Genomic DNA, 25,862 nt, shown 5'->3' on the forward strand with positions numbered 1-25,862 from the left:
AGCAAGTACAAACTCTCAAAAATATGGCAGCAGATGCTTTTCTTTTTTTTCTTTTTTCTTTTTAGGGACGCCCCCTTGGCATATGCAAGTGCCCAGGCTAGTGATCGAACTGGAGCTACAGCTCTGCTAGTCTACGCCAGAGCCATAGCAACGCTGCATCCGAGCCACGACTGCGACCTACACCGCAGCACATGGCAACGCTGGATCCTTGACCCACTGAGTGAGGCCAGGGATCGAACCCACATCCTCATGGACCCCAGTCAGGTTCGTTAACTGCTGTGTCATGAAGAGAACTCCAGGAGGTGCTTTTCTAATAAGCCCAAGAGCAGAGAACTGCTTTGGGTAGCAATGAGGAGGATGGTGAAATGATAATGCCAGTAGAGACAGCTATTTTTTATTGATTACCTGTTAGGCATTTTCCACACTTTAGTTCCAAAAATATCTTTTACATCAGGGTTGCAAATTTCACAGCAAAACACTCATATATGCAAGAAAATGTGGTTATCTTTATGACTGATAGGATCTTATTATCCCCATTCCACCAAGTCTACAAAAACTCCAACCTTGGTTCAATTCAATAAGGGAATCAATCTTTTTTGTTGTTAATCAATCCCCTTACCTGTTAGATAAAATGGCCAGGGTTCCACATCATCCCAACAGCTCTCCAAACACACCGTCTGTGGGGGAAAGTATGGCTTTTGAAACCTCATGGCATGGAAGAGGGAAAGGGGCTGTGGCCTGGTGCTGACCCTTGGCTGTCCAGGGATGCTCAGATGGTCCAGTCTCATGGCCCATTCTGCCAGTACCGTGCTTTAAGCTTTACCTCACTCAGGATATGGTGGCGTTTCTGCTGAGCAGACCCTGCCTCTTTCGAGGAGCATTATGGATCCCCTTAAGATTCTGGCTGGGACGGCCATTTGGAACAGTTCGAGAGTCTGCCCTCTGACCCACAGTTACAGGTCTTCCTTCTTCCCATCATGGGGACCACAGGGGCCAAGCTCCGTGGCCAGGCCCTCAGCTCCCTCCTGCACCCCCCGCCCCCACCTTGGGGACGTCTGAGAACCTCTGGATGCTGTCTAGACTACAGGGCAGCTAGGGAAGCAGGTGGCAGGCTAACCACACTGCAGCAATCATTTATTTTGACGTGCACACGCATCAGGAAGGCAGCCTGGGGAGACTGTCCACTAGCGGCGAGAGGGGAGGGTGGCAGGCTGCTACCATCTTCCCCTCAGTGCCCATCCACACGGTCCCCTCCCCCTTGGGAACTTGAGCCCAGGGATGTTGGGACACAGAAGCAATTGCCTAGCTTTCCTCCTCTGTCCCCTCTTTACTCCCTCTTGGTACACTAAACCGCAGTTAAAGGAGTTCAGAAATGTTCATCCCTCAACTCTATCTAGCTTTCATGAAGTGTCTAATTTCATGAACATAAAAAATAAGACAGATTGAAAATTCAAAGTTGTTTACTGGTCTCTGCGTTCTAGGAAGTTCCTGCCATGTTTCCCGAGTGTACAGCCATGATGAAATGTCCAGAAAAGGCAAATTTATCGAGACAAAAAGCAGCTTAGTGGTTGCGGAGGGCTGGCTTGGGTGATGGGGCTTGGGGTGGGCAGAGGCTGTTTAGGGTATGGGTTTCTTTTCTTTTTAAAGATTTTTATTGAAGTACAGTTGATTTACAGTATTGCGTTAATTCCTGCTGTACAGTGAAGTGATTCAGTTATACGTACACATATTCTTTTTCATGTTCTTTTCCACGATGGCTCATCAAAGGACATTCAATAGTTCCCTGTGCTCTACAGGAGGACCTTGTTTATCCATTCCACATATTACAGTTTGTATCTGCTAATCCCAAACTCCCAATCCTTCCCTCAATAAAGCTATCCTTCCTCCTACTTAAAAAATAATAAAAGCTGTATAAAAATTTTTAAAAGTAAGTAAAAAAAAAGAAAAAAAAACTGGTTATTCTCAGGAGGGAGTGAGGTGCTGGTTTGTTTTTGCTTTTTTTTTTTTTAAAACACTTGGGTGTGTTTTCTTTGAGAAAATTCACCGAGTTTATAATTTGTGTCACTTCTCTGTGTATGTATTTCATCAAAATGTTTACCAAAAATGTATCCATTTACTATTAGCAGAAAAGCATCCTCATTATACCTGCACGATGAATTTTGTTATTCTCATTTTACAGGTGAAGAAACTGAGGTTGCAGAGTTTTCAGTGCCTTATTCAAAGTCACGTGGCTACAGGTAATGGAGTCAGGCTCTAAGGGGGCCTCCCTGGCCCTGGGGACCAGAATTTTACCTTCTTCCTCTGGGGCTTCTCCCTGCCAGGTCTTGGCCCCTCCCCCTTTGGCCGTGAGTGGAGATTTCTATGGAGAAACTCATTCCTTTTGTACGACAGCTACAGAGCTAGGAGGCCTTCCAGCCCACACTCCCCAAGAGTCTAGGAGGGGTTGGCAGTGCTGACGTTGTGACCAGCTTCTACCATGGGAACTGGGGCCCTGTCTATTGGTAGCAACTTTCACCAGCTCAAAATTCCCCTGAATGCTTCAATAAGGGGAGCAGCATTCGAAATGGATGGTATTCACCTGTCACTTAAGAGCTAAAAATAAAAAAGGGGAGGTGATAGTGAGATGCCATTGGTGGCGTAATACCAGCTGATTGACACATTCTCATTGTTATTTCCAGTGAAAGGAAACATCTAAAGCACAGCTGGCCCTGTCCTCCGACATGGCAGTAAACTCTGGTCACTCATTAGTACAGTTTGAGCCAGAAGCGGAGGAGGCTGCATCGCCTTTGAATACAGAGGAGGATGACACATGGCGAAAAGTGAAATCTAGACGTGCCCTGCACAGGGTAACTGGATCGATAGCACATCCAGGGATGACTCTTCCACATCCTGGAGGGGTAAGTGATGAGGGGCTCAGGCCAAGATTCTACTGGAAAAAGACAGAGCTATGTTGAGGCTGATGCGCTTTTCATTTTAAAATGTGTTTTTCCATCGAAGTTGACTCACTGAACTGAATTAGAATTTTAAGGGGAATTTTGAGATCTTCTGAATAATTATTGAAAGTTCTTGAGGCTTTATTTCCATTAGGATCAGTCTCTTCCTAACACGTTTCTTTGTATGTAGACAAGTGTTTTTAAGTGATAAAATAGGAATCAATGAGTTTGGCTTAGTGGTCAGGATGTAAGAAAGTGTCACCATAGAAACCTGAATCTTGCCGGGAACAGTTTGCCTGGGGCGGGTTTTGAGTTTTTGGCACTCGACAGTCAGAGCTTGTGGATGAGAAGGTGTTTCTGTCTCATGAGGGTCATGCTTACTGAAAAGAGTTACAGCAGGACTGGGCTTTGACAAGGGGGAAAGCATTTCCTGAAGCTCCATGTCGATATATTAAAAGTGAGACTCCAATTTGTTGAGGGAGAAAAACCTCAGCAATTATTATTTTATTTAATTTAAAAATGCATATTTTTTGGGGGGGGGGGAGGCATCCCAGGATGGGAGTAATAGAACCTCTTAATGAACTGAGCTTTGGGAATATCCGAAATGACAAATTGCTTCCATCATGAGATTAAATTCTTTTTCAGTATCTCTTCTAGTACAGGGACTTTCAGAAGAAGGTGTTCCATCTGCCCAAGCTGGGCTTATTTAATTATTAACAATAGGTGGTGCCTTCAGAAACTTTTGCTTCCAGTACGCAGAATTTAAACTTTTATCCTTGGGATAAATCTACTTTCCTTAAGCTGCTTCTGTCAGTTGTAGCACAGTCTGCCACTAAGTAGGATGGATGGTAACGACTCAAGCGGAGGGGAGCATCTTCTTTAGTATAAGAATGTATAAGATTGACTAGAAATGGTACATGAGACTTGAATGCTGATTTTTTAAAGGAGATAGACACTAACTCGTATTTTTTATTTAAAAATTAAGGAGAAAGGAAGTTCTTTACTTTTAGACAAAAGTGTGTTGGGATCTCTGGGGACAAGTTAAGAAAGGGTTTTCTTTAATTGGATCAGAAATTTAGCGGCTGAGAACAGAGGGAGTGCCATTCATTTAGGAAAAACAGAGACATCTGCTGGTGGATTGGCAGATTTACTTTCCCAGATGCTCCAAAGGCCCCTGAAGGGGTGATATTTGCAAGATGGGGACAAATCTGTCACAGTTTATGTTGTCTGTTTTTAAAGAGCTATTGTATAATCACGGAGTAAGAATGTTCAATAAAAGGGAAGAAAACTTACACATACAGTTTACCGCGCTATGTCGCTTTGTTAAAACTCTCTCTTGACCATTCTCAGATTAGAGCGCCAGAAGTCTTTCAGAAAAGGTGTGTTTTTGTTTTTTCTGTTTTCGGACGCCTTTTAATCTGCAGCCTGCAATGAAAGGCCCCGAAGGGAGCAGTGTTAGGAGATGCGACCCTGACTTCTGGTCCGGCCAGCAGACATCCTGATGTGCGCGGCTTTGGGCGTGGGTGGTGTCTGGCTGGCATCTGAAATCTCAGTGTGTTGCGTTCCACAGGGACCAAGCAGTACTCACTTCTAGGACTGTCATGGGGATGAAATGAGGTCTTGGGATGCAAAGATGGTCAGGAAAGGCCCCCAGGGCTCTCCTAGGCACAGCTGCCATCTTTAAGCTGGCCTCCAAGCTCAGAGATAAACTGCTCTCCATCTACCCCCTTTTTTTTTTCTGCTGTTCTAAAGTATAGTTGACTTACAATGTCGGGCCAATTTCTGCTGTAGAACAAAGTTACTCAGTCATACACACATATTCGTTTTTTGTATTATTTTCCATCATGGTCCCAAAAGAATGGATATGGTTCCCTATGCTATATAGCAGGACTTCATTGCTTACCCATTCCAAATGTAACAGTTTGCATCTACTAACCCCAGATTCCCAGTCCCTCCCACTCCCTTCTTCCTCCCCCTTGGCAACCACACGTCTGTTCTCTATGTCTGTGAGTCTGATTCTGTTTTATACATAGGTTCACTTATGTCACTATTTTTTTAAATTTTTAACTTTTTAAAATGGCTGTACCAGCAACATAGGGAAGTTCCCGGGCCGGGGTTTGAATCTGACCTACACCACAGCTGCAGCCGTGCTGGATCCTTTAACCCACTGTGCTGGGCTGGGGATCGACCCCTCACCTCCTCAGCGACCTACTGTCGTCTGATTCTTAACCCACTGCACCACAGCGGGAACTCCTGTGAATATTCTAGATTCCACATGTAAGTGACACTGTATGGTGTTTGTCTTTCTCTTTCTGTCTTACGTCACTGCTACTCTTAACTCCCGGCACAAACACAGTGTAAGCTCAGAGCCAACTAACTGTAAACAGAATCCGTCACCTCCAACTACCTCTGCTCTCACATGGCTCTGGACCCATTCAGAGCAGTCATTCCTGATAAGAAGCTGAGACATCTCTTTGCTGCCAGAGCCTGTCCATGTCACTAAGAGTATAACAAGCTCAGGAATCAGGACCCTGGCTTTTTCCTCTTTAGAATGGGGACAGTGGCCTCCCCTGCCAGGACTGCTGCGACCTGCAACAAGATGAGCTCTCAGGTTCTTAGCCCTGGGCCTCGCCAACAAGAGGACTCAGCATGGTTTTTTTTTTTAATAACACGGTCTCACCCATACATCTCCTTTTCTCCATTTCTACTGCCTCCAGGCCTGGATTAATTCAGCCGGGCATACGGATCTCCAGGCATTCAAGCTGCTGCCCCGTTTGGATCTTCTTACAGGGTGTGGCCATGCTAATGTCCTGTATGCTTAGTTCTAGCTGGGCTGTTTCCTACTCAAGAAAATTGACTCAGAGTTCTCCTGCGGCCCAGCGGATTAAGGATCCAGCATTGTCACTGCAGTGGTTTGGGTTGCTACTGTGGCACCGGTTCAAGCCCTGGCCTGGAAACTTCTGCAGGCCTCAGGTGTGACCAAAAAAGAAAGAAAGAAAATAGTCTGGCTTCTTAAATAATCAGCCAGATGTTCTTGCCTGGATGTAAGTCCTTTATGACCTGACTCCACCTGCTATTCTCCACTTGCTTCTCACTAACCCCTGACACACAGACTCCATCTCAAGCAGGAAGCCCCACTGAGCATCCCCTCTTTTTTTTTTTTTGCTTTTCTGGGGCCGCCCCCACAGCATATGGAGGTTCCCAAGCTAGGGGTCTAATCGGAGCTACAGCTGCCGGCCTACGCCAGAGCCACAGCAACGCCTGATCCTTAACCCACTGAGCAAGGCCAGGGATCGAACCCGCAACCTCATGGTTCCTAGTTGGATTCGTTAGCCACTGAGCCACGATGGGAACTCTGAGCATCCCCTCTTTATTCCTGTCCCTATGCCTTCATTTACGCCATTTCCCTTATCCCTAATGCCTCCCTCTCTCACCTCTCACTCTTTTAAGATGCAGCTCAAATCTCACCTCTACCACAAGCGTTCCTCCAGTGCTGCAGCCTATAATGATTTTTCCAAAGGGCTAACTCCTGTTGCCCTAACAATCCCAAATTCCTATTGCACTAAGAAATCCTATCTAGTAGCCGTAAGTCAGAATGTACTTGTTCTCAAAATTTTACAACGAGTTCTGTGAAACAAGGGCCTGTGTTCATTCACCTCTCTGGGCCTCTTTTTCCTCTTCTGCAAAATGATAGTTCTGTCTCACAGGATTGTTGTCATAATTAACTTCGTATGTAAAACAAAGGCCCAGGACCTAGAAAGGGTTCAGAAAGTGTTAGCTATTAGTACTGTCCTGGGCATATAAAGAAGGGATCCGCGCAGCGTGTTTGATTTTCAGCCTGTTTCACCAAGAAGCCATCAGGTGCTGGACTCGGACCCTTCAAGGCCATCTGACCCAGCGTCGTGTACTGACATCGTGTATACTGACAAGTATTTACTGCAGCCTGCCATGCTCCCGGTACAAACTGTCCTGTCAGGGCTGGTATTAGCTTTATCTTTACTTATGCGGCCGGCTAGCCATTCACACCGAGGATGAACCGTGTAAGTCCAACGTATGCATCAAAGAGGATCTGAGTTCAAGTTCAAGTCGTGGCTCCATCCACGTGGTCCAGCACAAAAAATTTACCACATCTGACCTTTAGTTCCTCTACTCTAAAATGAACTCTAGGACTTCCCGTCATGGCGCAGTGGTTAACGAATCCGACTAGGAACCATGAGGTTGTGGGTTCGATCCCTGGCCTTGCTCAGTGGGTTAACGATCTGGCATTGCCATAAGCTGTGGTGTAGGCTGCAGACGCAGCTCGGATCCCTCGTTGCTGTGGCTCTGGCATAGACCGGCAGCTACAGTTCCAATTACACCCCTGGCCTGGGAACCTCCATATGCTGTGGGAGCGGCTCTGGAAAAGGCAAAAAAAAAAAAAAAAAAAAAAAAAAAAAAAAATTAATTCTAAAGTCTATTTCTCTATTTTACTAGCTGTCAAAAGAACCAGCTACGGTTTAAGCCACATATTAGTCAAGCCAAAAGTGGCCCTCTCTCTGCTCTTGCTCATGTCAGCCCTAGATATGTGATCTCCTTGTCCTGACCTGACACTCTGCTTGTTCTGTGACTGCCAGTTACTCCACCTGCTACTATTTAAGAAAGGGCCTCCCAGGAACTCCCTGACCTCATTCATATCACTATCTTATTATCTTTTTTTTTTTTTTTGGTAGATGAATAGAGGAAATCTGATCATGATCCAGAAATGTTAAGGGAGATGAAGGGATGTGTGTGCCTTTAGCCATTTGTCATCTCCCTCTCCCATCCCATTTTCCTGTCTTTCCTTAATTAAATTACATACACACACACTTTCAGTTCATTTATATGTTCCTTATCAGAAAGCCCTAAGATATATTTTTTAAAAAAACAACCAGGGCCCAGGACCCTCCTGGTTCCTTATCCTTGCTTAATACATGCTTGCCCACAGGTGGAAATTGCCCTAAATGCCGTCGTGGAAATTGTGCTTCTTTCTTCAGTGATTTCCAGGTGTGAGTGGGCTGTGAACTCAACCATCTCCCTCTCTCCCTTGCCTATCAGAGCCTGAATTTCTGGAGAGAGAGGGCTCAGGAACCTGTATATTTGACAAACACCCAGGTGATTCCTCTGCCCACTAAAGTTGGAGGCCCATGGAGGCCCGCCCACCTGTGTCAAGTTCACATCAACTACAGCTGCACCTAAGCTAGATGGGGTGGTGGGGTGGTGGGGTGATGAGGTGGTGGGGGAAAGCCTTTTTGCTATTGGTTCAGAACCACAGCTTCACTGAAAGGGGCAACAGATGCCATTCAGTTCTGGCTTTTTGAGTGGCCTGAATGACCCATGCTGCCTTGTTAGATGCCAACTCCCTGTGACCCAGTCCTGAAGCATGGTGTCCCCAAGCACTCCCTCAGGGCTCTTACTCACTCACCAGCGGCTTTTCCTTCGATTCTTCCTTCTATTCCATGATGTGTGGCTTCCCTGATGAGGTTGCATTTCCTTTGGTTGTGAATTCTGCACACCTGGGCATGGTCTCATTGCTTGGATTGCTCAGGCATAGGCTGCTATATTCTGAGAAGCAGTATATTCTAGAGCAGATTCCAGATTTTGGACTATGACTCAGCATAAAATCCATTTTATGCTGAAGCTCAGGGTCAATACAAACACACACTCATCTAAATATGCCCAGTGAACAAACAAATACATCTATCATATCTTTGAGTTCATCAAAAAGATAACTTTAAGGTGCAAAATCCAGGCAGGTCTAGAACCTCTGTCAAAAACTCCCATGGAAGCTGCAGTTCTGCCCTTCATTATTTGCAAATGACTTCAGGGTCCACAATCTCCCTAAGTTCTCCACAGAACACAGATGACGCCGTTTCTTGCTTGCCTTCAAGGAAGCACTCCACGCTGCTAGTGATGCCAGGTGACACTGGGGTCGGCATCTCTGGGCTAGGTGTGAAATTATTTTGAAAGTATGCCACTCCCCCAGCGCGCCTTCGGAATATCTGGGGGCAGGATGGGGGTTCTCAGCCTTGGGAAAAGAGGTTGCAAAGCTTCTCAAATGATTTTCACCCTCCCCACCTGACCTGGGGGTGGGACATAAAGCCTCTGAAAATCACTGCAGTCGGAGCCACCTTAGTATTTTCAAAGTGGAGACAAAGCTAAGAATCTTTCCACTGTTAACAACAAAGCACTTGCAGTACATCCTGCAGCCAATAATGTATGGTCACATGGTGGCTGAAAAACTGGTTCCACTTGACCGGGCTATACCCTCCCCGTGGGCCTGCCAAAGCTGCCTCCCAGCCACGGGGCTCCCTTCCCATCCTGCCATCCCCTTGCCCATTTGTGCTTCCTCCTTTCTTTTTGAATGATTTTTAAAATTAATTTTTTTTTATTTTTGCTTTTTAGGGCGGTACCCAAGGCATATGGAAGTTCCCAGGCTAGGGGGCGAATCAGAGCTGTAGCTGCTGGCCTAGACCACAGCCACAGCAATGCCAGATCCGAGCCATGTTGCACCACAGCTCACGTAGTGCTGGACCACTGATCCACCGAGCGAGGCCAGGGATCGAACCTGCGTCCTCATGGATACTGGTCAGATTTGTTTCCACGGCGACACAGCAGGAACGCCCTCTTTCTGAATGGTTTCCACCTGCCCAGATTTCTCCCCTTGAACCTCACTGAAGCTTCTGGTCTGTGCTGAATAACTCCCTGCCCATGTGATTGACAGCAGGCATATGCATCTTAACTCCAAATGGATGGACAGAAGGTCTAGGTCTTGCTCTTTTTTTTGGATTTACCCCCCGGCCCTAGAAATAGCAAATGCTAAATGAGAATTTCCCCCCATAAGCCTGACACTGAGGTTGGCACCCTTGCCTTCTGCTTACCTTCTCACTGGTGCCCAAAGGTGATGTGGCAAAATGGTCATCACAGATTTGGGTGCTGGGGCTGGTTCAAGTCTCAGCTGTACATACATGGACACAGAAAATTCTTTAAAAATAGTAACGGTTGGAGTTCCCGTCATGGTGCCCCCGTAAGGAATCCGACTAGGAACCATCGGGTTCGATCCCTGGCCTTGCTCAGTGGGTTAAGGATCTGGCATTGCTGTGAGCTGTGGTGTAGGTCACAAACGTGGCTTGGATCTGGTGTGGCTGTGGCTGTGGCATAGGCAGGCAGCTGTGGCTCTGATTGGACCCTTAGCTTGGGAACCTCCATATGCCGTGGGTACGGCCCTAAAAAAATCAAACCCGCAACCTCATGGTTCATCGTCAGATTCCTTAACCACTGCGCCACGAAGGGAACTCCGGCACATTTCTTCTAAGAATTCACAAAAAGGTTAACTGACCGAGGTCCTTAAAATTCTGTCCCACCCTCTCCTACTTTACCCCAAGGCCAGAAGCATGGGAAGTTAAGGCTGTCCCACCTCTGTCGCAGTGTTTGGTGGCTCCTACAAGGTCAGCATCTGTTGGGGGCAGCGTACCTTGTGCCCCCCCCCAAGACTTCTCTTTGTTTCACACCCTCAAGAATTCTTCCATTTCTTTTTTACCCTCAGATACTCTCAGCTTGGTTCCTTCCCATATTTGTTCTCTAACTCAATCCCTCATATATGCCTCAGATGACACTAACGAGCTTCTTAAAAAACTGGAAATTCTTGATTGAAGCAACAAGCTTCTACCCCAAGGTACCTATCTTCCAGCTGGTTGCTCTTGCCACGAAGAGATAGCTCTTTAAGCGGTGATTCATTTCAGCTCATGTTGCCTGAGTCGGTGTAACTTTGTTAGAATTCTTTGTGAGTCATATCACTTCTCTGCCTTAATTAAATAACTTTTTCTGTTAAAGTGGCTATAAGATGATTTACTTGCTTTATACTTAAGTCATGGGAAATCAATAGAGGGTTGAATTTCCAGGGGTTAGTGGTTGATGCAAATCAACTGTCAACACTTGTTAGGCAACTGATTTTCCTGAGATCTTTTGGTGGTGGTGGCTCTACCGAATCTGCCGCCTTTCCAGAATCTTGGTCAAGAGCAACCTGTAATGGAGGACAGAGAAACGTGGAAGAAGAGGGTGTCAGGGCCTCATCACATTAAGACACTTACTAGGCCCCAGACCCTGCGCTACGCACTTGCTTTGGTTCTTAGCCTCACTCCATGAGAACTGGTCCCTATCTTTCAGATGAGGAAAGTAACTTGCCGTCGAAGTTAATTAGTGCCAGTGCATCCACCTGGACCACTTCTTTTTTTTTTTTTTTTTTTTTTTTTTTTTTTGTCTTTTTGCTATTTCTTGGGCCACTCCCACGGCATATGGAGGTTCCCAGGCTAGGGGTCGAATCGGAGCTGCAGCCACCAGCCTACGCCAGGGCCATAGCAACGCGGGATCCGAGCCGCGTTTGCAACCTACACCACAGCTCACGGCAACGCCGGGTCGTTAACCCACTGAGCAAGGGCAGGGACCAAACCCGCAACCTCATGGTTCCTAGTCGGATTCGTTAACCACTGCGCCACGACGGGAACTCCCTGGACCACTTCTTAACCACAGCCTACATCAGGGATCCAAAGCTTTTGCTATTTCCAAAGTGCTTTTCTGTGAAGGGCTTAGACAGTAAATATTTTAGGCTTTGAGAATGGAAACCAGACAGTATGTAAACAAATGAGTGATTGTATTCCAATAAAATTTTGAGTAGTGACATCTGAATTTCCTATACTTTTTATGCGTCATGAAGCATTATTCTTTTGATTTTTACCCCCCACCATTAAAAAAATGAAAAAAACAAAAACAAAACCCCAAAACATTCTTAGCTCATAGGTGTTGGACCAGATTTGGCCTGTGGGTCATAGTTTACCAACCCCTGTTCCAGAACATTGAAAATAAGGCCAGTTGTGGGAGAATGGAAAATCTCTATAAAAGGCCTGCTCAACTATTCCAGAGCCTTCTGGATTTTTAGCCAGGACCTACAGTGCGGAGATGAGCAGAAATGTGGCCTCCCGTCTGCCCTAATTCTCACATTTGCGATTCCTATTGATCACTTTTCTCCTGAATCCACCCTTTGAGCTCCCAGTGCTCCTGGCTATACCGGGTTATCCAGGGCCTCGCGTGGCGGTCCACGGAGATCACTGCTCTCTGGGGAGTCCTTTCTCCTTCTCCCCCAGCCTCCCATTTCCTCAGAGAACTGACATAGCTAAAGTGCTTTTTTAACATTTGCCTTAATGCATTTGCATTTTAAAGCTTCCGGACCGGGCAATTCAAAGATAAGCCTTTCTGATGCATTTAGCCTGGGAAGCTGGGCGAGGTGCACTGGAGGTGGGGGAGGAAGTTTTTTCAAGAGAGAGATTCGCATTATTCTTAAAGTCATCCCTGGACAGACTCACAGGTGAGGCTGGTCCTGACCTGAGAAACTTGAGCTTCCTAAGGCCCTGGAACAAAGCTTGGATGTGGATAAGTGATGGCTGTTAGGGACCCGCTGTGAGAATCCTAGGGGGCTCTTTGTCACACAGGCTGAAGAGGCCAACTTGGTTCAGCACTGAGAGCGAGAGACTGATGAGCTGAGGACTGGATGCAGGAAGTGGTGACTGGCTTCCTGGGCCCCCTTAGATTTCTCCGAGGAACATCCACTCCAGGCACTTACCTCTGCCACCTTAAGGCCCATGGGAAAGATACTGCATCAGTTCTGAGGTTCTTTCAGTCGCATCCTGAGGTGGTTGTTAAGTACCTCTGGACGCAGCAAAGGAGCAGAATGCCTGTTTTCTGAAAGTGGCATATGCTTCCTGGGCCGTTTTATGTTTCCTGAGCTTTCCTATGTCTTGTGATTATTTTCAATCCGCTACCCAGCTCCTCCCTACTGACACTTAATCTTGTGTTAATTACAAATATGTTTCTGAGATTACCAGATTCATCCCCGCTTAGATGTCTTCTCTTTCAGCCCATGTCAATCTCAAAAACATAAACACAGGCCCTTGTCATTAGCCTTCCTGGGAAGGTGGAAGGATATCTGATTCCTTTTACTCTGCATCCAGCTAAAACTGGCGCTGCCCTGGGCTTTTTGGGTCGTATTCTAGTAATAATGGTGACCAAGGAAGGACAACATTTGGCAAGCTCATGTTTAAGGAACAGAAAGATAGGGAAAAATGCTTGAGCATTATCCTCACAGAGACGGAATTTTCCTAGGAAAAACCTTTCTTTGCAATAGGCTAAGGTTTTTTCCTTTCTTTTTGGGGGCTAGCTGTGTGTGTGTGTGTGTATGTATGTGTGTGTTTGGACCTGGAGAAACAATGAAATGCACGATTGTATTTTAATTTTCTTAGATTTTTTTTTTCTGTCTTAAGGCTAGGTCAGTTTGTAGATAAACTTTTATAATCCCAGAAATTTCCTTTCCTGGGGAGGTTAAAAAAGAAAATGAATAATCTGTGACATTACTTCGCATTACCATATAGCTTCAGAAAGTAAATGTGTTTAGGAAATACGTCTTTTGACTCTTTTTGCCTCTCCAGGATCAAGTTTGGCTTTTAGATATGGCCTATAATATCTTTATATTGACATACTGAGTTTTAAACTCATCAATATTGGAACCTTCCAAAGTGGATGGTGTGTGGGAAGTATCATATTTGGCTTCTGTGTCTGCCTGAGAAGTGTAGATTTAGGACGGATTAATTCAGAAGTTAAGGCTAGAATGAAATTTTGAGTGGCTCTGTGCTTGGAGCTCTATATATAGGCTTTTTTTATCGCTGAACAGTTTGGTGGCTCCATTCACTCCAGGCTGCTTTTTAAAGACCTGTGCTCTTTTACTACACCTACAGATTTGAATTTCTGTTCTTGTTTGAACAGAAGAAGGGAGGAGTGAATATACAGGCAAGATAAAGCACAAGAGCAACCCACTGATAAGACACCACTCTCAGTCTCCCCAAATTCTAAAAGAAGGTCTAAAAGAGAAATGGGTAGTATTTAAATTGGTGTTTCAGTTCAGTTTTCCACTTGCTCACAGGCAGCGACACTGTATGGTGATGTCTTTTACATATCTGGTTTGATGATCAGAGCTATGAAGGTGTGTGGTAATAACAAATACCATTTATTAGCATCCACCGCATACCAAGAGGCTATACACGTGTTTCTCTTTAGTGCTCATAATAATTCTACCCGGTGGCATCTGAGGCTAAGAGAGATTACGCCACTTGCTCCAAACCACACAGCTAGGGAGCCGCAGAGAAGCCTTTGTACTCAGGGCTGGCTGACAGCATCCCGGCGGTGCTGTCTCACCTTCCTTGCCCGGCGCCACCTGATCCCGCCAGCACAGCGCATGCGCCGGGCCCGCCGGGCGCCGGGGGAGCGACGGTCCTCCTTTGTCTGCAGCGACTGGTCTGAGAGCCCGGTCTGAAGCAGCCCGGCTTGGTTTTTTGTTTTTGTTTTTTTCCTCTGCTGTATTGTTTGCGAGCCCTTTACTCCCTGAATGGTTTCTTCAGCGTACAGTTAAGAGAGAACTCATGTTACCGAAATGTATGTGCACAATCTTGTGACATGTGAAATTGCTCTTGACGTTTAGCCAAAAGAGCTGTGGCTAACAGAGAAGCAGAACTGTGGGCAAGGAGTGACATTCAATACATCGGTACAGAAACAGCGGGGAGCATAATGAATTCTGTGAGAGAAAACAACCAAATCAGTGAATCGGAGCAATGTAAAGACTTCCGGGCTCCAGGAACAAGAGTGAGATGGTGACAGCACAAGCCCACGACTCTTGTCTCCGATTTTTATTTTGCAAGGCATTCTTTGAGATACCGTTCCTATTTTCAGTAATGCCTTACTCTATTAAAAAACGATGCCCCCGCCCCACCCCCCCACCATCAAACATGATCGATTTTAAATTGCTTTTAAAGATAACTGGGAAGGAATACTGTTTCAGAGAAGAGTTTACAGAAATCTTTACCATGACACAGTTTCTTGTTCATAAACGCTATTGGGGAAGTTGGGGGGGGGGAGGGGTACTCCATTAAAACTTGTAAGTTACCTACATCTCGGATTAGATTCCCTAACAAGTGCACTGCTGATTTAAGGTGAGCTGTGAGAAAAAAATAGGAGGAAAAGGAATTTTAAATTTGCTTGGGCACTTTATTTTCAAAATACATTGAAATGATAAACCATCCCTTTCTGTCTTGTTACCTAGCTTTGTTTTTGACACTTATTTACATTAGTAGTGTAATATTATTTACAATATTAATACTGTAATAAAAGCTCGCATCCTAAATATGGTAAGTTTAAGCCTTTCCTTCCTCCCTCACCTCCCTGTCTTCCTTCCTTCTTTCCTGCCTTCCTTTTCCCTCCTCTTTCCTTTTCTTAGCCCTCTCGCTCATTCCTCCTTGTAATCACAAGGCACCACTCCCCAGTGGGAATGAGACAAGCACTTTAAAAAATATATATTAATATTTTGATTTGTTTATAGAGATGTCATTTGAAGTGGAGCTTCCATACTTTTCTTCCTTTATAGTAAAAACTAAAATGTTTATCTTGAGGGCAGTCTTGTTGAAGACATATTTTAGTTATAAGGCATTTTTATAGAGACTCTGATAGCAAATGAATTGAGAGAAATGCTATTTGATGCACCGTAGAAATGTAAGGTTATTGTCTTTCTGTCAGTGTAACCTGGAGTGATATATAACCACCTCTCCCTGGCATGGGAGATTAATGAAATGACTCTAATTTTGGCAACCCTGAACACCAAGAGTGGGTAACATAACTCTTAGTGGATCTGTGCAAAGGGCGGAGCTGACTTTAAACAGCGCGTCATTGAATCCTGTCATTTTGGTGATACAGTGTTATTTCAGCCCTATTCAATGCAGGCTGTCCGAAACGCCTCTGCCTCTTTCCTGCCTGTACCAAGATGACTCTGTGACTATAGGTGAACTCAACCACTATCAGATGATATGCCCCTTCAATGCCTGTGTTTGCCAGTTGATAAAGTTACTTGGTGCTTTGATCTATCTTTGAAAGAATAAATGTATACTGCTTTTAAAGATTCGACTTTTTTTTTTTTGGCTTCGGTTTTACCTCCACTTCTTTAAATTATTTATACTACTTAAGGTGCAAGAACTTCTCCTCGTGTAGCTCACGGGACCCTCAAGACGATTTGTCTCCGTGGTAACTAAGAGACTGGGCTTTGGAGGAAGACTGCCTGGGCTCAAATCCTCCCCCAGCGCCACCACACAGGGGTGTCCTAGTGATTAAATGAGGCATTGTGTGCTGTAAAACACAGTGCCTGGCACTGAATACAATTATTTTTATTAGCTTTTTAAAAAAATAAAACCTTCTGAATGTTTTAGTTGAGTGCTTTTCTCTAAACAGCCTATATTAACAGCGACCATCGATCATCAGTGGCCACTAACATCGCAGAAAAAGACAACCAGATACCATGACAATTCTGATGGAAGTACATGACACCTCTAATAAAGTGGTCTTGTCAAAAAATCAAACCTGAATCTAATCAGGGTCGATCTAACCACCACTTCTCAGAAAATAATAGGGCACAGAGGGCAAAACCCAGAATGTGGGAAACTCTAGGACAAATGACTCTATGTCTTCAGTAAGTGAATGGCTAGGGAAATTAAAGTGGGGGGTGGGGAGGGGGGCCTAGAAACTAAAGAAGACCCAAGAGCCATGGCAGTCAATGGCACATGTAGAACTTTTTGCACAATTCCAACAAACCGTAAAAAGCATTTAAGAGACAATTGGGAAATGCTATAAAATTGGGTTGTGATGGTTGCATGGCTATAAGTGTAATAAATTCATTGAGTAATAAAAAAAATAAAACACTGAACACTGAGAAAAATGAACACCGGGTATTTGATGAAATTAAATAATTATTGTTAATGTTTTCATGGTGATAATGGTTTTGGAGCCATGGGTTATTTTTTAAAGTTTGCGATCAGAGATATGTACTTTAATATTGTAGAAATATGCACTTAAGTATTTATGTAAAATTCGTGGATGAAATACGATGTCTGACTATAGAGGAGATAAAAGTAACTCTGAGTTGACACTTACTGAAGCTCCATGATGGGCAGGTAGGAGTATTTAATACTGTTCTCTCTGCTTTTATGTTCGTTGACACTTTCCTTGAGAAAAACTAAAAATAAATCAAAAGAAAGCAAAACAATCTCAACCACCCAAAGCCAAGCTGCCAAAATTTGGTAGGCACTGGCTATAAAGCTACAAACTCCTAGAACCCTTTCGCACCTGATACTTTCCACCCAAATCATGGTGCCTACTTCTAGGTCACTGATTACAAGAGGCTTCCTCACTCGGTGGGTGATTCTGCCCCAACATGGTTTATTATCCTTAACAGAATTTGAGAAAATGGCTGTTTCGGGTTGGTTTCTGTCACCTGCCTCTGAGGTCAAATACTGCTATCAGGAGTTGACAGTTGCTATTTGGCTCAAAGTACTTGAGGTCATGGTCATTCCATTATCTTTCTAAGACTGCAATTTCTGAATCTGCCTTTACTGGATACGAGGTGCTCAGTCGGCTGTCTTTTTATAGATGACATCAATATCAAGTGGTATAGAAAAGCTTTCCCAAACTGCGAGTGCCTTATTATTCAATTCATAAAACAGATCAGGAACATGTTAGGGAATCTGTTAATGGAGTGATTAGGAAATAAATCTGAAACCTACCTTTGTTGGATAAATAGACTTTGAAAAAGGAGTGGTGATAAAGTTCCAATAAGCAAACGCATCTTTCTATTTAATTTGCTCTTCTCCCTCCTGACCTATACTTTTCACTCCATGACAATGTCTCTGGTTAGCAACTAAAAATACATCTCTTTTCTGAGTGAAGACAGCCATAGTTTGAAAGACTGGGTTCCTTTTTGTGTGTGTGTGATTAGCAATAATCTTTTTTTTTTTTTTTTTTTCTTGCTTTCTAAGGGCTGCACCTGCAGCACATGGAAGTTGCCGGGCCAGGGATTGAATTGAAGCTTCAGTTGCTGGCCTCCTCCATCACCACAGCAATGCCAGATCTGAACTGCATCCTTGGCAATGCCAGATCCTTTAACCCACTGCGCAAGGGCAGCGTTGTCATTGCATCGGCTTGGGTCGCTGCTGTGGTGTGGGTTTGATCCCTGGCCTGGGAATTTCCACATGCTGAGGGCATGGCCGGAAAAAAAAGAAAAAAAAGAAAAAAAAATCCAGAGCTAAAAGATTAGACACATTTTTTGAATTTTTAAAAATCAGGAGTTCCCGTCGTGGCACAGTGGTTAATGAATCCGACTAGGAACCATGAGGTTGCGGGTTCGATCCCTGCCCTTGCTCAGTGGGTTAGGGATCCAGCGTTGCCATGAGCTATAGTGTAGGTTGCAGGCATGGCTGGGATCCTGCGTTGCTGTGGCTCTGGGGTAGGCTGGCGGCTACAGCTCCGATTAGACTCCTAGCCTGGGAACCTCCATATGCCGCAGGAAGTGGCCCTAGAAGAGGAAAAAAGAAAAAAAAAAATCAATTCAATTCATTGGGCATAAATAAAATCCTGTCTTTATGTCATCACATTTAATCAAGATGAGCAGTATGAGTCTTTCAGAAATAATTATCAGTGTATCAGGATTTTGGACCAAAACACTTATTGTTTAAATAAAAGAAAAATACTTATTAAGATCATTATATTGGGGGATTCTGCTTAGTTATTAAAAATCCAAGGCCACATTAAAAGTTGAGAAGAATTATATATATTTGATCAGTAAATGATATATCAGAGAGAGAATGGTGTGGGTATAGTTGCTAGAATTTATTTAAAATTCTACATATTTAATGAAGGATATTAAATTTCAATATGAGGTTGGAATTTAAGTAAGAGTTTCTGATCCCTGCCAGCTTCCGAAGTTGCTAGACCTGCAGAACATGTGTCACTTCCTTCCACAAGGCTTTGACTGTATGTGTAGTTCTGGTTCTCGATGGCAAATCAGCTGCGTTTTGGTCGTTTCCTCCACCTCCTTTCAGTGGTCTCAGGGCAGCATGGTCACCCATCTGGATGGACTAGGGCCTCCTTTCTCTAATTCCTCTCCATTCCGCAAGAGCCGGTTTCAATCTTCTTTCTTCTATGAGGTTTCCTACGGCGCTCCCACACATCTCCCACCTCCTCAACTGAATCACACTGCTCCGCAGGCTTAACCTGCTGTGTAAACGCTGTAGAGTTTAGATACCCCCCAAACGCAGTCCTGAGCTCCCCGGATCTCACACGGGTTGCTCCTCTTGGTTACTCAAAGGGCCTCCATGGATGTTTACTGAACAAAAGGTGTTTCCAGTTTCACTGTGGCCTCCGTTTTGCCTTCTGAGCCTCTTTCTCTATTTGCATTTGGAGGCTGCCCTTTGCTTTCCACAAAGCTTCCCTTTCAGTCGCCCCTTTAGCGCCTTACCCCCGCCCTGAGACGTGGATAAAGAAGCTGCAGCCCTGCGTTTGCAGAGGTGAACTGTGTCCCCAGGTCTAACATCAATTTATGCAGAAATCTGATTACCACACAGGTCTCTGTGTTCTCCAGAAACGGGTGTTTTTTTGTTTGTACCAAGCAGCTGTCAAAATAATTTAAATATTAACAGCATTTCTTACAGATTCCCCACTCCTGAGAGATAAGACTGGAGCCATTGTTCGTTCTGCTACTGCAACCCCCTGGCTGACTCTGGAGTTGCGTAAAAAACCTCAGGGAAGCGCTGGGCCTCATCTCTCCATAGGCTCCTGGGGCTTCTGGAGGGGAGGTAACCTGAGATGGGGGCTAAGCACCTCTGAGTTCTCAGGGTTTTCAAGCTCTGCCGACTACCATGGTAAGAGCAGGATGCATAACAGAGAAAGGACACTACATCGCGGTCCCTTGCGTTCCTCTCTCTTCTCTCTCTCTTTGGTCTTTTTGTCGTTTTAGGGCCACACATGCGCCCCTGGAGGTTCCCAGGCTAGGGGTCCAATCGGAACTGTATCAGTTGGCCTACACCAAAGCCACAGCAACACTGGATGGGAGCCGCGTCTGTGATGTACACCACAGCTCACGGCAAAGCTGGATCCTTAACCCAATGATCGGGGATCGAACCTGAGTCCTCATGGATGCTAGCCGGGTTCGCTGGCCACTGAGCCACGACGGGAACTCTGCATTTCTCTTTCTGATTGCAGTACTTGGAATCAGAGTATTTTCACCAAAGTGTGTCACTAAAATACGACAAATGGACAATCTCCACTTGTAAGGTGGGTTGCAGCATCCTGAACAGAATAGCTGAGACCTTTACAAAAGAGAGACTCACCTAGGCCTGGCAGTCACTGAATCAGTTCTGAAATCACCAGCCTGCCTTACCAATGCAGCTGATGTTTCTGGGCTGAGGTTGGGTGCATTTCCTATGAACGCACTCCTATCCAGCTATAAAGAATCAGAGCAAAGACTCTCTGTGTAAATCGCCCATGACTCTGCATCCCAGTTTACAACAATGGTGTAATAAAAACTGCTTAGCCAAAGTTGCTGTGCGGCACTGTTTAGCAGCTTGCTTCCAATACTGCATTTACAAAAATTACATATTTCATATAATCAGGCCTGTCTCTTACTTAATCATCCCACACATCCTATAAATCTTTAAAATGGACAGGTCTATAAATCACCAGCATTTTTCATTTACCACTTATTCTAAGCCAGGCGGTTTCTTATTTAAATTGCTATACGAATAAATCTAATAATCCTCATTCACTTACATCATCTCAAACTTTAAATCTTATTCCGACTGAGGTCATAAGTGAAATCAGTATTGAGGGCAAAACTAGCAGCTGTAACAACTCTAACAGCGTGCCAAATTATATTAAAGGGCCCAAATAACATTAAAAAAATGAGGAAGAATTGAATTACGTTATTAAAGTGTGATCTGCTGAATCAGGCAAAAGCGGGGCCTGAACAGAGCTCCTGCACGGGGTGTAGCTTCTGTGCAGGGCTTGTGCCAAGTGCAGGACTGAGATGCTCGCCCGACCTCTCTCGTTCGAACCCCTTGATTAGGATCTAGATGGGGGTTTCGCAACCTTGGCACTCCTGACATTTGGGTCAGACAGGTCTTTGCGGCGGGGGCCTGTCCTGCGCAGAGCAGGACACGTCACAGCCTCCTTGGTCTCTGCCCACTGGATGCCGGGAGCACATTCTGTCCCCCGGTTTGTGATGGTCAAATTTCCCAGGGTTGCGGGGGCGGGGGGTGCGGATTATTCCTGTTGGTAACTACTGGTTGCCACGATCCAACAGGATCGAACTGGGGCCTCTCCCAGGAAGAACCGAGGGGTGTTCTGAGGGCCCTGGGTCTCACAGGGAGACAGGCTGCACACCACACGCCTCTCCTTAACATGGGTGCAGCCCACTCTAGTGGCTGAACAGTGACTCCAAGGGGGTTCGCGGGCAAATGGAAGGGGGATCAGGGAGAGGGGGCAGGGGAGAAAGAACAACTAGGAGAGTAGGGAGAACGTTTGTTGAACAGGACTCCTTCCTGAACTCAGGCAAAACGTCTCCCGCGTGGGGGGCAGACCCTCCCCGCCCCTTTCCCCATCGAACTAGCAGCCGGCACCTCTCGCTTTTCTGAGAACTCAGGGTCCTCACAGATGTGTCATCCCTAGCAGATATATCAGCACGGCTGTGTGATAAACATTATTTTCGTATGTATCTTAAATGGTTCAGAGGGGTCATGGGTTTTTGTAGCGATCAAAGGAACATGGTGAATGTCAAGGGGACGTTCAAATCTGAATAATTGGCATTATCAGGCATGTAAAAAGGTTGAGAATGAGGAATCTGGTTCCCTCTCCTCTTAGGGTTGGCAGATTGTATCTTATGACAGCTGGCAGAGATGCGAGAGTTCATCTCCAAGCCCTGGAAGGAACTGGCTGCAATTCGTTTTCCCAGAAAGATTCTGCTAGGTCTTTGACAGACTAAGGAGTTATTCCCCATATAAATCATTCTCGCTCTGCCATCTGAAATGCACACGCTTTTCTACAAGGGCATCCATCCTGTATCACCCAAGCCTAAATAAAGCAAATAATGCCATTACTATTTGGAGATGAAACTTGCTGACAGCTCCATGTAACAGAATGCTGGGCAGGGGCGGGGCAGGGGGCATCTGTAATTATGGGTTGGCAGTATCTCCTGCCTAACTAATGGGAATGGTGATATCATTTATACGGGGAACCCAAAAGACAGAACCAGGCAACAGTACCAGAATGAAATCTGTTGCGTCTAGGAACTCTCCTTTTTGGAAGGTTTTTGGTTAGTGTTGAGAATGGCAAAAGCCATTCCACTGACTTAAACCTGTGGTGACATCTGAGTGATTGAGGCGTCAAGCTAATTCACTTCGTGTAGGAAAGAGGTTTATTAACCCAGCTCAGTTTTACCTGTAATTTGGGGAAACTCACTCCATCTTTTTCTTTATTTCTCTGTATAAAATATTATTTTCATTCATGTTCTTTTAAAGATGAATTTAAATCCCTCAGCTACTTCATTTAGTCATTGTATGGAAGATATAGATTACAGCTTCTGGTGCCTTCCCACCTAGTTAAAATGCTCCAGAATGCCTGGTATTTAGGATGGCATTATTACTTCAAACACAAAGAGTATAAATCTCCTCCACAGCCTCTTTCCTTTTTTTTTTTTTTTTTTTTTTTTTCTGCTTTTTAGGGCTGCATCCGCGGCAGATGGAGGTTCCCAGGCTAGGGGCTGAATCCGAGCTACAGCTGCCGGCTTACACCACAGACCCAGCAACGCCAGATCTGAGCCTCGTCTGCGACCTACACCATAGCTCACGGCAACGCTGGATCCTTAACCCACTGATCGAGGCCAGGGATCAAACCCGCAACCTCATGGTTCCTAGTCAGATTCGTTTCCAACGCGCCACGACAGGAGCTCTACATAGCCACTTTTCTACGTGTCATCAAGTAGATGGAGACAGGACGAGAAGCCGGGGCATATGGGCTGCTTTCCTGTGGAGTCTGGCCCCCTCGCCATGGTCCAGTCACTATCTCAATCTCCTTATCTTTCTACAAACAATGCCTGCTAGCAGCGCTCGACATTGCTGTTTTCAGAGTAATTTCTACAACTTAGTGAAACATGCTGATGTGTTTTCTGAGTTCCAGCAGTAACATCTGTGACCCTAAGGCCTGGAATAAAGAGGAAGAGATGGAGAGACAAGATTTCGTGGCTCTAATTAGCAGCATCCACAGGCTTTGCTCATCACCAGGGACGTGAACCCCTCCATCCGAGGTTTCACGTCAGCAGGTCGAGGGGCATGTGTTATTTGAGGAAACGCTTCTTTAAAATAAACTTCTAACCTAACACCACTGCCGTTTTAGGAAAGCTTCAACTACTTTTAAATCAGACATGAAGCCAGCTGTATAAACACCACACGCACTGACTTACCTCTTATCAGGGAAGATGATAGAGCCTATGCCCATCTTGCTGACACATCATTTTGTGTCTCACATAAGAATAGTCTGCATCTTTAAGGATCCTTCTTATTCTAGGAGAGTAAAACATTTATAGGCCTGTTCTTCTCTGTAATCGTTGATGCCTGAGGGGATGATATTCCTATTCCGATGCTGGCACTTCAACCATTATGGTGGGATAACACCCACGAGAAGATGTCACTCTGAATCCCCACGGAATGTGTCATGGGTTAAAATACGGGCTACTAGCTAGACTGCTTGTTGTTGGCGGGAGCGTCTATGTCTTTTTTAAATTACTCATGCCCAGTTCAGGGCCTATACGTTATAATAACAATAACCATCATTAAACACTGCTGCAAACCAGGCGCGGTGCTACACACTTCACCTACATCTCATTTTATTTTATTTTTGCTTTTTAGCACTGCACCTGCGGCATATGGAGTTTCCCGGGCTAGGGATCGAATCGGAGCTACAGCTGCCGGCCTACACCACAGCCACAGCAACTCGGGATCCGAGCTGCGTCTGCCACCTACACCACAGCTCACGGCAATGCCGGATCCTCAACCCACTGACCGAGGCCAGGGATTGAACCTGCAACCTCATGGTTCCTACATCTCATTTTAAATCTCACAGCAGCGCCATGAGGTCCTGAGCTGGTTGCTGGCATATCTGCTCCCAGATCCAATCTCTGCCCGTTTCCTGTTCTGCTCTGCGGTACTTCTCAGGCTCCTTGGCTTCTAGTGTGTTCAGCTGATAAGAGGCAACGGGAAAGGCTGATGGGCGGGGAGGGGGAAAGCCAGGGCATTTCTCCTTTCCTATTCTGATGCAGGTGGTGGCGCTGGGAGTAGCTGGGTCTCCTCCACGGATCCAGCTCCCTCTGGCCTGGCTTCTGAGCTGGTACCCCTACCTGCCCTGACACCAATGTTGCTCCCTGAAGCAGCTAATCTCTGGGTTGCCTCACCCTCCTTTTTGGCTTCTGAGCCCTCCCATCACCCTGGTAATCAATCCTCCATGCTAAAGGCCTTGTCTTTGAAGGGTCTGGAGTGGTTTTCTCTCCTGACTGGAACCGGACAGAGGCAAGTACCGTAATACCCCCATTTTCCGTATGAGGAAACGAAGGCTCAGAGGTATTAAGAAACATACCAAAGTCTGGTCATTCAGCCCATGCCTCTTAACCACAAGACAGTCCTGCCTCAGTATGCAAGTGAAAAGTCATCGGGTGATTAACATAGTAACTCGAACTTGGGTTTGTGATAGGAGCTACGAAAGCACCAATTATACTGCTGGGTCAACTGAGAAGACCTCGAGAGGGCTATGTATTTCTTCCTCTAGCAAGTTGCATGATTTCTGAAGACATGCCTTAACCATCATAAAACTGTCTTGATCATCTCACAGAATGATTTTCATACAAAATACAAGGCAGATAGGAAGTGAGACATAGCAATTTGGATTCTTCCAAGGAACAATGCCCTGCAGGCTGAATCTTAATCGTGTCATAAAGTCTCTATGGTACCTGAACAAGAGATGCTGAATATCTCATCTTGGTTCAACCACAAGTCCGACAAATGTTTTTGAGAGCCTGCCGGGTACCAGGCACTATTCTAGGCGCTTGGGGTTTAGATGTGAACAAAAAAGACAAAACCTGCTGCCCTCAAATACGACCCACTTTCTGTTTTGTTTTAAACACCCATCATGTTAACAACACTGGTCCTTCAAACCTCAGTACCGAGGCGTGGTCTCAAACACCCATCACTCTTAAAAACATATCACGGAGTTCCCGTCGTGGCGCAGTGGTTAACGAATCCGACTAGGAACCATGAGGTTGCGGGTTCGGTCCCTGCCCTTGCTCAGTGGGTTAAGGATCTGGCGTTGCTGTGAGCTGTGGTGTAGGTTGCAGACACGGCTCGGATCCCGCGTTGCTGTGGTTCTGACGTAGGCCGGCGGCTACAGCTCCGATTCGAGCTGGGAACCTCCATATGCCACGGGAGCGGCCCAAGAAATAGCAAAAAGACAACAACAACAACAACAACAACAACAACAACAAAAAAAAAAAAAAAGAAAAAAAGAAAAGAAACATATCACATGGTTTGGCCCAAGAGACTTCTCTACAAAGAGTGTAAAAACCAGATAAAATTGGACGTACCTGTGGGTTGAAAAGGGGAAAGAAGGTGGAATGTTTGTCCTTCCGGGAGGGGGTACAGTGCGAAGGTTAAGAGCATGGACCCCAGAGTCACACTGTCCAGGTTCAAATATCTGAGGTACAACTTACCAGCTGCGTCATCCTTGGCAAGTCACTTAACCTCTCCAGACCCAGTTTCCTCATCTGAAAAATGGAAATGGGAATACAGGTAAGCTCAATGTATGGGGGCCATTGAGACGATGCCACGAGAACACACGTGACTCCTCGGAGTGGTGGGACTCACTAACATGCCTTATTTTCTTTTTTTTTTTTTTTTTGTCTTTTGTCTTTTTCTCTTTTGTTGTTGTTGTTGTTGTTGTTGCTATTTCTTAGGCCAC

General features: G+C 45.4%; 1 long non-coding RNA gene across 2 annotated transcripts in view; it reads right to left on the bottom strand.

The window, feature by feature from the left end:
• LOC110257554 (uncharacterized) overlaps nucleotides 1–25,862 on the bottom strand; it is an 86,526-nt gene that overhangs the window by 21,894 nt on the left and 38,770 nt on the right. Inside the window, exons 2-8 of one of the 2 annotated variants that reach the window (XR_014834120.1) lie at nucleotides 25,615–25,668; nucleotides 10,366–10,971; nucleotides 9,830–9,906; nucleotides 8,374–8,950; nucleotides 6,590–6,686; nucleotides 4,227–4,358; nucleotides 620–677 (exon numbers count right to left, since the gene is read on the bottom strand). This is a non-coding gene — a long non-coding RNA (uncharacterized LOC110257554). The remainder of the gene's footprint in view (nucleotides 1–619; nucleotides 678–4,226; nucleotides 4,359–6,589; nucleotides 6,687–8,373; nucleotides 8,951–9,829; nucleotides 9,907–10,365; nucleotides 10,972–25,614; nucleotides 25,669–25,862) is intronic. The other variant, XR_014834121.1, reaches the window with a different exon arrangement.

The sequence above is a fragment of the Sus scrofa genome, chromosome 18 (genome assembly GCF_054392235.1).
Source record: "Sus scrofa isolate SSC_HxYL_T2T_F1_AM1 chromosome 18, Sscrofa_HxYL_maternal_Yorkshire_Landrace_v2.0, whole genome shotgun sequence".
NCBI lineage: Eukaryota > Metazoa > Chordata > Mammalia > Artiodactyla > Suidae > Sus > Sus scrofa.